Raw genomic sequence first — 17,913 nt, 5'->3', positions numbered from 1 at the left:
TCCATCCAATAAATACTCCAGTACCGCACTCTATTAGAGTTACCATTCCTCTTTTATGTCGTGTTTTAGCACTACTAGTCTCCCTGATTTACTCTAACATTTCTCTTTACCGTATCAATGTCGCTCTTATAATTGCCATTACCATCAATTCAATAGTATTTAACTCATCTCTTGTAGTTGTTAACGATACTCCTAACTTAATCTCGTCCTTCCATTACTTTTTGCACAACATCTTTTCCCGTTAGGACATATCACAAGCTTATATCTTATCTCCTTTAGATTCTAGGAAAATTTCAGCGGAGTTTCCTCTATATTTCTTACTATCTCAAAACATGCACGCAGCCAATACCAACAATGCCTCACAGGGCTAATATATATATACGACATATCTCAGCCACACAGGGCTCCCACTTTCAAGTAAAAGCACAAAGATGTCGAAACTTACCTCATATATCATACTTCGAGATGTACCTGATTCTTTAGCGATCTGCCCTGTTATCCATTCCTATTTACTTTCCCTTTCATCCTTAGACTTTACATATCAATTATATGTCACGACCCAACTGGAGGGCCGCGACGGGCACCCGGTGCTAGCCTACTCGGGCACCTCTTAACAAACCTTTACAATCACATCTAGGTGAGCCATATATTAAGTCATACATTTATATTCATCAATCATACGAATCCCATTGGGCAACAATACCTTTTTATCAACATTAGCAACTAAGCCCATATCAATGTACATAAGCCGACGAGGTTAACAAAATGATATCCAAAATATAGGTCGACAAGGCCAAACACATCTAACTATATACACGTGTCTACGAGCCTCTAAGGAGAGTATGTCAAGTCATATAGGCGGGACAGGACCCCGCTATGCCCATAAATATATACACAAAAGAATAAGTACCAAAAGCTTTAGCTCTGAAAGAAATGGAGCTCCACTATGTAGTCCCTGAGTAATGTAGCTATGAATCAAGTCTGTCTCCCTGGCCACCTGCGGGCATGACACAGCGTCCACAACAAAAGGATGTCAGTACGAAGAATGTACTGAGTATGTAAAGCATGATCAATATCAATATAGAAGCATAATAAGCAACATAATAAATAGCATATGATGGGAGATAGTAGTATCAACGTCATAAGCACTTACTCGCCTTTTATAGGGAATTTCCATTTCTAGTGCGTGATTGGGTACATACATCCGTATCCGTATCCGTATTCATATCGGTACTCATTTTCATTTCGTATCCATAATCGTATTCCTATGCATATTCTTATCCATATTCGTATCATATTCGTATTCGTATTCATACTCATATCTATATCATATATATATATATATATATCTATATCATATACATATCATTTACATAGCATGCCCGACCACGAAGGTTCGCTGTTTCACGTACCCGACCATGGCTAGGCTCGGTTATCATACATACCTGGCCAACCAAGGCTTCAGGGTTGCACATACCTGGTCCTACCAAGGCTTCAGGGTTTATCCGTACCCAACTGCAGAGGTGCGCGCGCGTTACATAAGTATAAACATATTCTACCCGACCTTATAAGCTTGGGGTTCCATAATAGTCATACATAGGCACATATATATAATAGCTCATAAGCATCTTTAGCATCATTACTATTATCATCGTTTTCATCATCGTCATTACCATTATCGTTATTCATTACCTCTACCCTTATAGGATTATTCGTCACATGAGAAATTTCGGACAATCTTAATATATATCAAGAATTATAAGCTTTGTAGCCTTTTGAGGATAGAATCATTTGGAGAGCGTCATAGGCTCATAGAAGAGTAGATATTTGGCCAAAGAACCATGCCTTATGAAAGAAGGGTTAGCCTTACATACCTTTCCGTTCAACTATTTTACCACTTGCACGTTCTCCTCCAACGCTCACGTTTCTACCTTCATTAAAGTTATACTATCATTAGAAATCGATAGCTAGCATACACGACTAAAACTAGAGAAAATCGGACAACATCTCCTTTATTTATACGACATTCCTCCATATCGTATATCAACTCCCAAACGTCAATAATACATTCACAATATCATAACAATAGTCCTTATTCATCCACATTATCTATATTTCTCAATTCACTTCCAATCACCCATATCTATGGTCATAACACACAACTACGTTCATTCCTATCCCATGTTCTTAACATCATTTATAGCATATCCATATCACAACACATCAAGAATCATGACTCAATTCAAGCTATTACTCAAAATGGCATTATTTCCACATTCATGACCCATTTTTCTATATCCTTCTACAATCCAAGTGTTTCAACTTTCAAATACCTTAAACAACATGAAAATACCATAAATCTTACCTTAGATGTTGTAGGAACAAGCTTTGGATGGAAATACTTCACTTGAGCCAAAACCCTAGTTCATCTCCAATGAGATTTCTTGACTTGGATGGACTTTAAAGGGGTTTCTTACAATTGATTCACTTAGTTTATGTTGTTGATCACCAATATCGCTTGAATTCTTGTGGGAAAGGTGTAGAGAGATGTTTTAGAGAGAAAGGGTGTGATAGGGAAATGAAATGAAATGAAACTTGGATCCCTTATTTAATACACCAAATTCTGTCCCGACCAGTTCTACGGACCAACATACGGTCTGTATAAATTATACTGACCGTATGTCTGGCCGTAGGTTTTGTCCAGAGAGGGGTGCCAATCTGGACCGATTATACGGTCCAACATACGGTCCGTATGTTATATACGGCCAGTATGTTTGGCCGTATAATCCCCAGTTTTTCGAAGTTCGTTCTCGTCGACTCGTTTGATCTCCAATCCTTATGGAACCTTCTTAGCACTTGTTTATCACCTCATTAACAATCTAAGGGACGTTATAACTCTTCTCCAAAGCATTATTAAGTCCTCGTTAACTTGTTACTCGTAATTCCTTTTCGATACCTATCGTAAGCCTTGCCTTTTCTTGGCAAACTTTCTTCCCTTATCTCGAACGTCTTTGAAACTTTAATTAGGGTCATCAAATGTCATTCCTTACTTATCGAAATATAGTATACTTCGTGCTCTTCGTTAGGCTATTCACTGTGCATCAACGGAAATTTTTTCGAGGTGTAACATTATACCTCAATATTCTTACCTTACTCGACACACATCTTTCATACCGTCGCTTAACTTTGTTCTGATTCATTCAATTTGCTTAGTTCACAACTTATAACTGAACTTATCATCAAGAGACACATTTAATCAATTCCTCTATCATATGAACACTGACTTACCTCTATGACAACCAATCCATTAACATATGGATACGTACCCTGATAACGTAGTCTCAGTGAAGTGACTTACCTCTGTAACTTCAACATCATCAATCACTTTCTTCGGTCAATACCGTTCTTTTGCTGCAATCAGGGGTTAGTATAAGGAATCTCATTTCCTATAGCTTAGCTCTATCGCACGATCTTAGGGATGAAAGAAGAGTAACCATCCAAAATGCCCTGTAGCCTCCTGTTTATAGATGTGGCGCGCAACACACCATAAACAAGACTCTACTAGACACGGCTCGTAGACACTTCCTAGGACTGAACTGCTCTGATACCACTTTTGTCATGACCCGGCTAGGGCCATGACGGGTACCCGGGGCTAACCACTGAACACCACTCGTTCTATTACTCATTCTGCGTACAATCGTATTTCTTATGCTCATAATCATCGGAAAACCATTTTCATCGGAAACATATTTACCTTTATATACATAAGCTCTTTGGCTATCCACATAATATACATACAATAATAGCATCGTGAGACCATGCTACCCACACATACGTATCTACGAGCCTCTACTAGAGTACTAGACATATGGACGAGACAGGACCCCGTCGTGCCCAAAACATATATGTACACAAAATAGTAAATCAATGGCACCTCCGGAATAATGGAGTGCTCTCAAAAGTCTGCTCATCGGCTTCTATAAATCTGGGTCGCCTCCCTGTCTACCTGTGGGCATGAACACAGCGTCAAAAGAAAACGGACGTCAGTGCGAATATTGTACTGAGTATGTAAGGCATGAATGAAATGAACATAATAGAGAAATCATAAGACATAAGATGAAGACATAACCTACGTACTTTTAAGGGTGGATACCTTTCATACATATATCATATATATATATATATATATATATATATATATATATATATATATATATATATATATATATATATATATATATATATATATATATATATATATTCGTAGTACGTTTATCGTCATAGCACATATATTACCATATCGTATATATACCATCATCGTTAACCCGCGTCCGGGTAACTATCATATGCCGCCCGCTAGTGGTGATCGTGTCCGGCCTTCTAGGCGCGGTGGAATCATAAGCAGCCCACCTTAGCGGTGACATGTCCGGCCATTTAGGCACGGTGGAATCATAAGCAGCCCGCCTTAGCAGTGACATGTCCGGCCATTTAGGCACGGTGGAATCATATCTTCATATAATCAACATAAACTCATCATTATTACATATCTCATAGGCATATCATAATCTTACAATAACTTAACGTCATTATATATATCATAGTATCGTATCTACACATACACATTAAACATTATCCGTATTCGGCCACGTAGTGGCTGGACAACATCACATACATGTCTTTCGTACCCGGCCATAACAAGGCTCGGTATATCTCATCATCGTCATTGCCATCACATACATCTCATAAGCTTATCATAACCTTTCATAGAGCATGCATTTGAATTTAAAGAAAATCCATGAAAATCATATCATAATCATAGCTTGAACTTCGTATAAATATCGTATGATAGACTTTATAATCTCTAAAATTAGGCTCATCATTACCATCATCCCATCTATGGCATATCTCTTACCTTTATCTTATGTGAAATCCTCTATGAACATAAACTCGCTATTTTTCGGAGCATTGGTCATAGGGCATGCATTAGAGCTTATAGACCATCTATAACAATATCGGGGTGACATAAGGTCGAGAACCCCCGATTACATTATGGAGTGATCATATTCGTCACATCTCACCTTGAAGGAACTAACATTTTAAGGTGAGTGTACACCATGAACAACATCAAGGGATCGTAAGTAGGATCTTTAACTTCATAGACATCATATCTAGCTTTAGAATCTCTAGGCTTAAACTTACCATCATTATTTTTGTATTCATGACGTATCTCTCATCTTTATCTCATAAGAAGCTCTTTATACGCGTAGATTCATAATTCCCGATATGTAGGAAAATCATGGAAAGATAGGAGGATTCATACCATAAGAGTCATGCCTTAGAAAGAAAGGACTAGCCTTACATACCTCTTTCGTTTAACAATTCCATCGATTGATTGTTCCCCCTCAATGCTCACGTTTCTACCTTCAAGAGAATTCGCATTAACATTAGCTAATCGATTATATGAACGTGCTTACTAAAGCTAGAGAAAATTGGGCAGCATTTCCTTTGTTTCTACTACTTTCTCCATATCGTATATCAACTCCCAAACATTTATAATAACATTCTCAGCATTATAACCTACAATCTTCATTCATTTACATTATCCACATTTCCCAACTTCACTTCAATTCCTCCATAATCATGGTCATGGTACACTACTATGTTTTATTGCATATAATGTTTACCCCATGTTCTTAATATCAGTTATAGCATAATCATAATCATAATATATCAAGAATCATGACTCAATTCTAGCTATTACTCAATATGACATTATTCCCACATTCATGACCCATTTTTTCTATATCCTTCTACAATCCAAGTGTTTCAACTTTTAAATACCTTAAACAACATGAATTGATCATAAAACTTACCTTCGATAGTATGAGAATTAGATTTTGGTGGAAACACTTCACTTGAGCAAAACCCTAGTTCCACTTCCAAAGAGATTTCTTGTATTGGATGAACCCTAGTGAGTTTCATGCACTTGATTCTCTTAGATTTATGATATGAACCTTTGATTTGTCTTGAATTTGTGTTGATGACATATTTAGAACCCTCTAGAAGTCTTGAGAGAGATGAAAAAGTGGAAAGAATGAGAAAATAAAAGTGGGAACATGTATTTATACTTGCAACTAAATCAGTCCGTCGGGCATTATACGGATCACTTATACGGTCCGTATAACATTGTACGGTCCATATAAGTGTCCGTAGTTCATTTCCAGGGAAAACATTCTTTCTGTTGGGTTATACGGACCCTTATACGGTCCGTATAAAATTCCACGGTCCGTGTAAGGTGGTCGCGTAACTCACAACTTTTCCGGAGTTGTCCTCGTGGTTTCGTTTGATCTCCAATCCTTATGGAACCTTCTTGGCACTTGTTTAACACTTCATTACCAATATAAGGGACATTATAACTCTTCTCCAAAATATCATTAAGCCATCATTAATTCGATACTCGTACTTCTTGCCCGACACACAACATATACCTTGCTTTCCTTAACATCTTTCGTCTCCTACCTCAAATGTCTTTGAAATCTCATTTAGAATCATCAAATATTATTTCTTACTCATCAAAACATCGTACACGTCGTGCCCTTCGTCAGTCTACTCGCTGTGCATGAACGGAAAATTTTCCGAGGTGTAACAGTTTATGAGTGAAGCCCAACCTCTATTTCAAATTCCTTCCCGTAGAACAATAACAAGGGAATGTTATGAACGTTACAATGAACTAAGACAAAATTTGAAGAAGTATTTTAGAGAAGCACATTCAAAAGTTTACCTTACCACAGACGCATGGACATCATTGCAAAAATAATAATTATATGTGTTTGATTGTTCACTTTATTGATAGAGATTGGAAGTTGCATAAAAGAATATTGAATTTTTACCCTGTCACTAGTCATAAGGGTGAGCACATAGCAGAGAGTATTAGTAATTGCTTGCTTTATTGGAACTTGGACAACATATTTACTATTACTGTTGATAATGCATCTTCAAACAATGTTACAGTTAGAGAATTGTCTAAACAGTTAAATATGTAAGGAAATAATATAATGGATGGTAAGCATCTTCACGTGAGGTGTATGGCTCACATACTTAATCTAATTGTGAAAGAAGGTTTGAAGGAAATTGATGCTTCTGTCAAACGTGTTAGGTAAATGGTAAGGTACGTTAGAGGATCTTCGGCAAGAACAAGAAGCTTTAAGAAATGTTGTGAAGTTCAAAAGCTGGGATGTGCTAAAACATTACTTCTAGATGTGCCTACTAGGTGGAATTCCACTTACGCAATGTTGAATACGACACAAAATTTTGAGAAGGCATTTGATAGGTTTGATTTTTTTGATGAGAATTTTAAAACTTATCATGCTACTCATGTTTGTGAAGATGGAAGTGTTGCAGGAACGCTTGAATGTGATGATTGGGTGAATGTAAGGAATGTAATAAAGTTTCTTGAAAGATTTTACGAGCTCACCGTAAAGGCTTCAGGCTCACATTATGTTACTTCTAATGTTCATTTTGAGGATATATGTGAGCTTGATGTATATTTGAAAGTGTGTGTAGCAAGTGAAGATCTTAGTTTGAGTAAAATGGCTGAGCGGATGAGCGAAAAGTTTAGGAAGTATTGGGGTGATCCTGAAAAGATGAACAAAATGATTTTTATTTCTTCCGTATTGGATCCTCGTAATAAGTTTGTGTCTGTTAGCTTTGCGCTTGAAGAGCTAATTGGGGAGGAAGTTGGAAAGAAAGTAAGCGAAGGAGTGTACGATTATATGAAATCTTTGTTTGGAGAGTATCTAAAAAATTATTCAAGAGCATCTCATCATCAATTATCTCCTTCTGTATCTACTTCATCTTATGATACATCTGATGTAACTTTTAGTTCTGGGTCCTCTTCAAGTGTGAAATCAAATGCTTTGAAAACTAAGCTTCACTTGAAGAAACAAAAGGAAGATTCTGGAAGTGGGTGTGCTAAATCCGAATTGGATAAATACATTGGTGAAGAACAAGAGCCAACAGATAAAAGTGAAACCGCCGTTGAGTTTAGTATCTTAGGTTGGTGGAAAGTTAATGCTCCTAGATTTCTTGTTCTTTCAGAGTTGGCTCGTGATGTATTGGCTATTCCGATTTCTAGTGTGTCATCGAAATGTGCATTTAGTACCGGTGGTCGTATACTTGATTCGTTTAGAAGTTCATTGACTCCTAAATATGTGCAATCTCTTATTTGTGTTCAATATTGGCTTAGGAAAGAGACTAAATCTATTAGTGTGGAAGAATGTTTGGATCATCTTAAGGAACTTGAACTTGGTAAGATTTTGTATTTTGTTTATGTGTTTTAGTGAAAAAATAATATACTTTTTTATGTTGTATGACATATTTGATTAAATTATCTTTAGAGATGGAAAATAGTGAAAGAGATCCTTGCATTGTTGATGTATGATTGCAATTTGCTTCTTTGTTACTTGTGGTAAGTTCAATACTTTATTTTGTAGTTTTGTTCTTTTATCTTGAAAGTTATATTCTAACTTTTGGTTTTATCTATTTTTTGTTATTTTCAAGTTCAACCATGCCTTCTAGAGCTCGCTCACAAGTTTGGGAACATTTTGTGGTGGTTCAAGACAATGAAGAAGGGCGTAAAGCAAGGTTCTTAACATGTGGTGCGATACTTAATTGTCATAGAGCAAACGGCTCATCTTGCTTAATGAAGCATATTGAGAGATGTCTTGAAGAGAGGCGGATTCACCTTCAACTTTAAGCTTATTTTTGAATTTGGTGAATTTCGGACTTAATTATGATTGTTATGTGAGACAATGGATTTAACACTTAGTGTTACAGCTTATGTTTTGTATGTGGAGCTAAAATTTAGGACATTTATGTTGTTTGGTTGTTTGGCTGCTGCTCATTTTAACCTTATGTTGTTTGTGTTGCTTGTTTTTGTCTTGTACGTTGTTTGTCACTTCTAGCTACACCTACTGGTTTAAATTTTGCTGTTGTTAATGGTTCTTTTTTGCGGATGCTACAAGTTTTTATGTTGTTGTTGCTACCTGCTCTGCTAAACTGCTAGTGTTCATTTGAGCAGCAACATAAAAATGGCTACTGATTTGGTGCCACCCGCTATCTAGATAATATTAGAAGCGATAGCAGTTGAATTTTTTCTCGGTTGCTGACTGAAATCAGATAACTGTTGTTGCGATTGCATAATAGAGTCTAATGGGTTCAGTGTTGCTGCTTGTAATTTCTGGAGCTGGTCGAGCTGTTGGCCCTATTGGTTTGGCCTATGGGTATTAAACTGCAAGTTGTGCCGCTGCTTCCGAAACTGTGCTGCTGCCGAAACTGTGCTGCTGCCATAAATTGTGCTACTGCTGCTGAAACTGTGTTGCTGCTGCTGAAACTGTGGTGTTGCCAAAATTTGGTGCTGAAACCAGTGAACGCAATGGCTTCATCAATCTTATGTATGGTATCGGTGGCATTATCTTTTCCTCAATCTTATTAATTATATTTAGATTAGATTAGACAATGGCTTGATCTTTTTGCTTCAATTTTGAATAACTAGTTTTGATTTTTGTTTTGTTTCCCAAGTTCCCAAGATACTGATAGTTGGTCTACCTTGGTGAAAGATAATGCGTGACTCAAGTAGAGTCACGTGCATATCAAAAACACCGAATTGAAAAAAATCGAAATCGAACTGAACCAAACTAGTTTAGTTCGGTGTCCGGTGTCCACCTTCAAAACACCAAAACCGAAATAGCCGAACCGAAGTATGAAAATATCGAACCGAAGAACCGAACGCCTACTCCTAGGCGAGATAGAGGGTGTTTGGATTGGCTTTTTAAAAGTAGCACATAAGCTAAAAGCTAAAGTCATAAGTTGGGAATACCAATATTTGGCTTTTGACTTATTTTTGTACTTTTCTTGCCTAAAAATAAGTTGCTTTAAGTACTTTTTATCTTTGTCAAACACCGCAAAAACTAACAAAGTGCTTAAAAGTCAATCCAAACACCCTCATAATATCTTAGATTGTCATTAAATGAAGGTTAGTTGACTTAGAAAGTCGCTTAACTTTGTTTTTCAACCCAAAAGTCACTCAACTAAAAGTAGTTCACTCAAAAAGTTACTCAACTTTGTTTTCTAATTCAACAACCACTCAACTATTGGTATTTCAGTTAGAAAGTCACCCAACCTACTTAAATAATTTTAAATTTTGCTGACATGAAATTTTTATTTAAAGCAAATCTTTTGAGAAATAAAAAGATACACATTTTAACCATTTTATTGACCCGATCCGTTAAAAATATATTGACCAAGAGTCAACGGATACAACTTACATAAATTAACAAAAAATATATTTGAAAATTAATATCTTAATTCATTGGAAAATCAATGTTCCGAGAGTATGTTGATTTACAATGACATTTAAGGAGCACCATTTGATGTCACTGTAATAAGAAACTTTATTATTAACAAAAAGAAAAATAACAGATGAAATATGTATAATTCAACTACAAATATCTTTTGTTTTTTGTTAAACAAATATTTCTATATATATATATATATAGATAGATAGATTAGCAAATACTATGCATAGTTTGGGAACATTGTTCTCCCAGCAGGTTCAAATTGAGCATAATTCAGTGGCGCTCTGTTTTGATTACATGCCAAAATATTTCTAGCAATATAAGTTCCCAAAATGTCTGCCTAGACAGCGTTGTTAACATAAACTGGGGGAACTGCTACAAAAAAAAGTCCTGTCTAAAAAGCTTCCTTTTCTTCTTTCCTTTGCTAGGAGGTCTGCAACCCTGTTTTGCTCACGGTAAATGTGTGTGACCACTAGATTCCCCAACTTCTGGATTAGCCACCTGCACTCATGAATAATTGGGTTATAAATAGAGTGGCTATGTTTAAGCGTTGATTACCTCTGTGGAGTCAAGATAATTTGCAATGGTGTGTCCAAGCCATTGACAGGCCCTCATGAAGAGCTTTAGTTCAGCATAGTTGTTGGTGGTAGGGAAGAGGCTCCTAACGAATCCCATAACCCAGTCCGCTTTGCTATTTCTAATAACTCCACCTAGGCCTCCCTTCCCCGAGTTTCCCAAGACTGAGCCATCAGTGTTTAGCTTACACTATCCTCTATCTGGTGGTTCCCATTTGATATTAATGTTAATGGTTGGCTTCATTTGCTTATCATTTCCAGATCCTATAGTGAAGGAAGCTTCTATTGCTTTGGCAATAATGTTTTCAACACTAACATTGTGTTTCTTATTGTTAAAAATGTTGTCATTTCTTGTCAACCAAATGTGCCAGAAAGGGGATCGGATATGAATCCTGTTTAGAGAGTTGTTGAAGGGGATGCTCTTACTGGATTTGCAAATCTCAGGCCAGTGATGAATTATATTAATTGACAGAGTGTAGGGGACTGTTGAGCTGGTAGATTGTTGGAGGAGTCTACCCCAAAAACTTTGTGCATTTGGGCAAATGAAAAAGATATGATGGATATCTTCTTTTGGGGCCTAGCAGTCATAACATAGGGGGATGATACTAGCAAAATCTTGTCACGATCCAAACCGGAGGGTTACGACCGGCACCCGGTGCCTTACTCAATTGAGTGCCAACGTACTTTACTATCCATTTATCGTTAGACTTGTCATAGGCCGGCCACATTAGTATTGTAAAATTCCATAAATCCAAATTAGGTGTGAATGTGTAAAATTGGTATTAAGGTGAAATTTTAGCTGTATGAATCCTTTCGGGATGAATTCGGGTGGAAGATAGTCGTTTTGAAGTCAAACCAAATAGTGAAGTTCATAAGAGCTCTTAAATTCGCCTAAGTTTGAGGGACTTCTCAGTTATGCCAATTAGGAATCCGAGAAAACACAAAAAATGAAAGTTGTAGGTCTTTGAAATACCTTTCCAACTATCTAAGCTGGAGCTCAAACGGCCTATGAGCAAAAAGTTATGATCGTTTACTAACCTGTGTTTTACAGGTTTCGTCTGTGGCTCAACCTGCGTTTCGTAGGTTGAAAACCAAAAATCATGTGTTACTATCACGTTGTGTGTCAGTTCTATTTTCAGCAAGTCACTCCTGCATCTCGTAGGACGTGTCACGGGCCTTGCTCAGCTATAAAAACCCCAGAACGTGAAATTTTCTTAAAATCTTCGCTCCACTTCATTTTAGCTGACGTTTTAGATGAAACAACCCTAAAACTTCCCCAAAACATTTAAGGTAAGTTCTTGATCAATTCTCATCATTACTACATCAATTTAACATCAAATTGACCCTAGTTCATCTCTCTAAACCCTAGATTCTTGAAAATTCAAGAAAGGAGAAGAAGGGACGTGTAGAACTTTATCTAAAAGGTATTAACTTTGATTTTCCTGATATTATTGATGACTTTTAGGTTAATACAGATTATATTACTCGATTAGAATCTACGAATGATTCATACGAGATTCAAGAACAAGTGTTAAGGCTTAGAAAAAAAAGCCCTAGTTTCTGAAATTGAAGGAAAGCTCATAGAAACGATTAAAGTTCTAATCTTTCTCATATTAATCCATTGTAGGGTGATTATTGAACCTTGGGAATTCTGGTTGGTAGAATTTTAGCGGGATTAGAGGTATGTTTTTTTTTTTTTTAATATACTTGTCAACCTTTAAAAATTATTTGTTTTGCAAGGTTTCATGTGCGTGAGGGACAAGCCCTCATGGAACCTTGTGTGTATGATATTATATATATGCATATGTGATTTTCCCTTATTAAAGGATGATTGAAATTGAAATATAAAGCTTTGATCTTTGAACATGAATTGCCACATAAGGGATGCTTAAACTTGATTTCGGAAAGCTTGGATATTTCATGTGTTTTGCTCTATGTACGGATTGTGTTGGAATTTGAAACTAATTTAATGACTTGAATTTGGTTTCTAAACCCATTAATTATTTGAGGTACCCCTACTAATGGGATGATGAACATAATCCATAATGAGTGATTCGGCTTCTTTACTATGATTGTGATTGGGCTATTTTGCCATGATATATGTTGTTTGTGTTTGGCCTATCCACTCGGGAGAAAGGGTAGTCACCATGGATCCTAGTGTGGTTTGGCTAGCCATTTGGGAGGAAGGGTGGCCATCGAGGGTTCATAACCCCAATGTGGTTTTGCCTAGCTATTCGGGAGGAAGGATAGCCATCGAGGGCGACTAACACCGATGATGTGCCATGAAATTATGGCACATCTAATGCTTTTTAACTCTAAGTTTTACTTTTTTTCGAGTAAGTTTGTGTTAGTTTGATGTGTTTTGTGTGTTGTTCAGGTATTTTGAAGTGAGAATGCTCGGCAAGTTAAAATAAGGAAATCAATGTGTTCTGTACTGTGTGCACTAAGTACGGACCGTCGTCATGTCGACGGTCCATCGTCTTGGTCGTCAAAATGAATGGAGAAGTCCTGCAGCTAAGGAAAATCGACGATATGCAGAGCTGGAAGATTTACGGGCCGTCAACATGTTCGACGGTCCGTCGAGTTGCATCTTCGACATACATCCTGCAAACTAAAAATGTCATCAGACATGATCAACGGTCGTCGAAGTATAAAGATGGTTGAAGTTCTGCAAAAGTGAAATTTTGTTATCAGGTAGTCATCATGCATCGGCAACATGTTAATGACCGTCAAAGCACAAAGATTACCCGTCGAGTTGCAAGCCGACCTGGAACTGGATTGGGATTAATTATTCCGAGTTTTACTTGTAATAATACTTGTTTAGGTTTTATTTTTCGGATATCTGGAGTTTTAGACTTGTAGTAATTACTTTTGGGTTTTTAGTACGGTTGAAGATTTTCCAGACAATTACATTCGTTTACTTTCAGTTTTATTCGTAAGTTTAGTACAAATTCAATTATGTAATCTTCAATCTTTTATTGTTTTCTTGTTGCCATGAATAGATAAACACCTTTACTGAGGTTGTGAACCCAAGGATGGATGTTTTGTGATTGGGGATTGTGATTGATATACGCATAATGGATTGTTATGGTTTGTTTGTTCTTCGTTTTCATCATAGCTAGTGGTTGCAAACATTAGCTAACGCTATAAAACTTTGGTTTATTTGGGAAAATAACTAGGGTTTGGTAAAAAGAAATAACAAGAACTCAAGGCTTTAAACCTTGTTTAGTAAATTCACTTAGGAATTTAAGGCTTTAATCTTTTCTTATGGGAAATAGTCTAGATTCACATAGAGGTTAAGTGCATCCATACAAACGGTCCATCAGAAGTATATCAAGATCAAGACCCATGATCATACACTTTATCTGACGGGGACACAAGCTTGGTTCTTTTTACTCATATATTTACAACTCTAAGTTTCTAGTCACTTTAAATTAGTCCACAAACCAAAACTCTCATAAAACCCCTTTTTCTGGAATACACCAGGACCGCAAGATTAGTATAATACTTGTTTAGTAAACTTTTCACACCATATTCTCTATGGGATTCGACCCCAACCTTGTTATGTGTAATTTGAGCGTATCAAATTTTGGCGTCATTGCCGGGGAATACGGTTTTGAAATTACTAAATAGTGTTTACTCTTCTTAAAGTCTCTGTCCTATTCCAACACACCTTGTTTGCTACCTTGTAAACCAGGTGATGATGGCCAACGACGAACTTCCAGTCGACAACGTTTTTGCTGATGAGTCAGAAGTGGAGGAAGACATTGCATCTTCAATAATTCATCCGAGGGTGACTACTGCTACTATTAAGTTTGGCCAATCCCTCTATCATATGCTCAAACAAGAGGGATACTTTCGGAATGCAGTCGATGATGATCCTTACCTACATATAACATACTTTCTAGAGGTATGCTCATCATATCCAAAGTGATGTGTCAAGAAGCTGTTCGACTGAAACTCTTCAAATATTCTTTAGCCGGAGAAGCAAGAAAATGGTTCACAAAGTTTCCCCGAAACTCTATTGCTACATGGGAAGAGATGGTCAAGGTGTTTCTTAGGAAGTGGTATCCCCCGAGTAAAAGAGCTGAGATTCGTGATCAAATTTACGAGTTCAAACAACGTCACGGGGAACAACATTTTGAAGCTTGGGAGAGGTACAAAGAATATTTGGATAGGAGTCCGAACCATGGTTTCCCAGATCATATTCTGAAGGAGAAGTTGTACAGAGGGTTGGACCATATGACCCAAGCAATAGCCAATAATGCTGCTAGCGGGTGTTTCATGAATGTCCTATGCTAATATTACTGATATACTTGATCAATTGACTACACATAGTCAAACATGGCATTCGAGTAATTTTGATGAGTTATCACTTGGGACACTATTGATCCAAAATCTTGTGAAGGATAGCCAGGAGACGTAGCAGACATTGGCATAGCTGGCCACTAATATCTCTTTACTGACGAAGAGATTGGATGATAGGGAGGCAAAGAAGGTGAACGTTTGTGAAGATATCTCAGGCATGCCGCCTGGAATGTACCAATACCACGAGGGTCCATATCAAGAGGGTCCCCCTCCACCAGTTGAGAATATTGAATATGCAGACTACATCTGGGCTATCAGAAACAGTGGTTTCTCACTCAGTAGCTATTCAAAACCTTGAACAACAGATACGTGACCTTTCCAGAGAGCAGCATCCTGTTAGAAAGGGAGGACTTCCTAGTGATACTATTCCAAACCCGAAGAATGGTGGTGGTATGGAGCGTACTTTTTCTATTAGCACGAGAAGTGGTAAAATACTTCAAGGTGCTGACAAGAAAGCGATTGATCTAGATCTGGTTGTTGAGGAAGAAGAGGTGAATTCTGATGTGCCTAAAGTATATGATGAGGTCCATGTTGAAGAGAAAGCTGCTGATACTCCAGATGTTGCTGCTAATACTAAGAAACAGAAGATTAAAGGGGCTCTTCACCCTTTGACTCAGATGTACAAAGCAAAACCTTCCTTTCCTCAGAGATTGGCAAAGAAGAATGATGATGCTAAGTGTCCAAAGTTCTATGATTTGTTGAACAAGTTTACGGTGAATTTTTCATTTTTAGATGCTGTGAAAGAGATGCCTGGATTTGCTAAATTTGTGAAAAACCTGCTTACGAAAAAGAGGTCAGTTCAACATGAGACAGTGAATCTAACTCATCACGTGAGTTCGATTATTGCTTCCACCACAGTTCAGAAGAAGGGAGATCCAGGGGCGTTTACCATTCCGTGTAATATTGGGTTTCATGCATTCGCTCGTGCTTTGTGTGATAATAGGGCGAGTATCAACTCGTTCTCTGTGTGATAATGGGGCGAGTATCAATCTAATGCCATTTGCTATTTTCAAGCGATCTGGATTGGGAATGCCTAGACCAACTTCTATGCAATTACAAATGGCGGATAGATCCATTAAGAAGCCAGTTGGGGTTATAGATGATGTGTTGGTACAAGTGGGTAAGTTCATGTTGCCTGCTGATTTCGTTATTCTAGATTGTGCAGTTGATAAAGATATTCCCATTATCTTGGGAAGACCCTTCCGTGCTACGGGCAGAGAGCTTATGGACTCTGAAAGAATGAAATCAAGTTCCAAGTGAATTATGAATAGTTACTTTCCAAGCAAGTAAGGGGATGAAGTTGTCGAGTGCTTATGAGAGTATCTCAATTATTGATTCGTTCGATAGGATTGATGATGCTGTTAAGCATAAGATGGAACAAGAAAGTTTGGGAGAAGCTCTTGCTGCTATTCTGGTAAATTTTGATGCCGATGATATGAAGGGCTAGGTGGAAACTGTGAATGCGCTTGAGGGTCTAGGTTCTTACACTTACCACCTAAGAAAGCTTGATCTTGACCTTGCAAATAGAACCACTCCACCAGCTAAGCCTTCTATTATTGAACCACCAAAGCTTGAGCTTAAGCAGCTCCCATCACACTTGAGGTATTAATTCCTTGGTCCGAACAAGACATTGCCAGTGATCATTTCAGCATTACTGACTGAGGAACAAATTAAGAGATTAGTGGCGATTTTGCGTGAGTATAGGCGTGCTATTGGTTGGACCATAGCAAACACTCAGGGTATTCCTTCTAGTATTTGTGAGCATAAAATTCAACTAGAGGAGGACAGCAAGCCGAGTGTTGTACATCAGCGGAGATTGAGCCAAAACATGCAAGAGGTCGTGGCAAAGGAGATCATAAAGTGGTTAGATGCTGGGGTAGTGTACCCGATTACAGACAGCACGTGGGTGAGTCCTGTTCAATGCGTTCCAAAGAAAGGAGGTACGGTGCCTAATGCAAAGAATGAGCTGATCCCCACTCGTACAGTTACTGGATGGCATGTTTGCATGGACTATAGGAAGCTAAATTCAGCTACGTGTAAAGACCACTTTTCCGTGCCTTTCATTGATCATATGCTTGATAGGCTAGCCGGGAGGTCGTACTATTGTTTCTTAGATAGGTACTCTGGCTACAATCATATAAACATTGCCTTGGAAGATTAAGAGAAGACGACTTTCATTTATCCTTATAGGACGTTTGCGTTTAGCCGAATGCCCTTTGGGTTGTGTAATGCACCAGTAACTTTTCAAAGATGCATGATGTCGATCTTTTCTAACATGGTAGAAGACTCCTTGGAGGTGTTCATGGATGATTTCTCTATTGTGGGCGATTCGTTTGACGATTGTCTTGACCATCTGGGTCAAGTGCTAAAAAGATGTGAAGAGACAAATCTTGTGCTAAATTGGGAGAAGTGCCACTTTATGGTGAAGGAAGGGATTCTCCTCGGTCACAAAATCTCTGAAAAGGGAATTGAGGTCGATCAAGCAAAGATAGATGTGATTGCAAAACTTTCTCCACCCATCTCTGCAAAAGGGGTCCGGAGTTTCTTGGGATATGCTGGGTTCTACAGGTGCTTCATCAAAGATTTCTCCAAGATTGCTAACCCGATGTGCAAGC

Source organism: Lycium barbarum, chromosome 4 (assembly GCF_019175385.1).
Source record: "Lycium barbarum isolate Lr01 chromosome 4, ASM1917538v2, whole genome shotgun sequence".
In the NCBI taxonomy this organism is placed as follows: Eukaryota; Viridiplantae; Streptophyta; class Magnoliopsida; order Solanales; family Solanaceae; genus Lycium; species Lycium barbarum.
The sequence above is the reverse complement of the archived record's forward strand: the minus strand, read 5'-3'. Positions refer to the sequence as shown.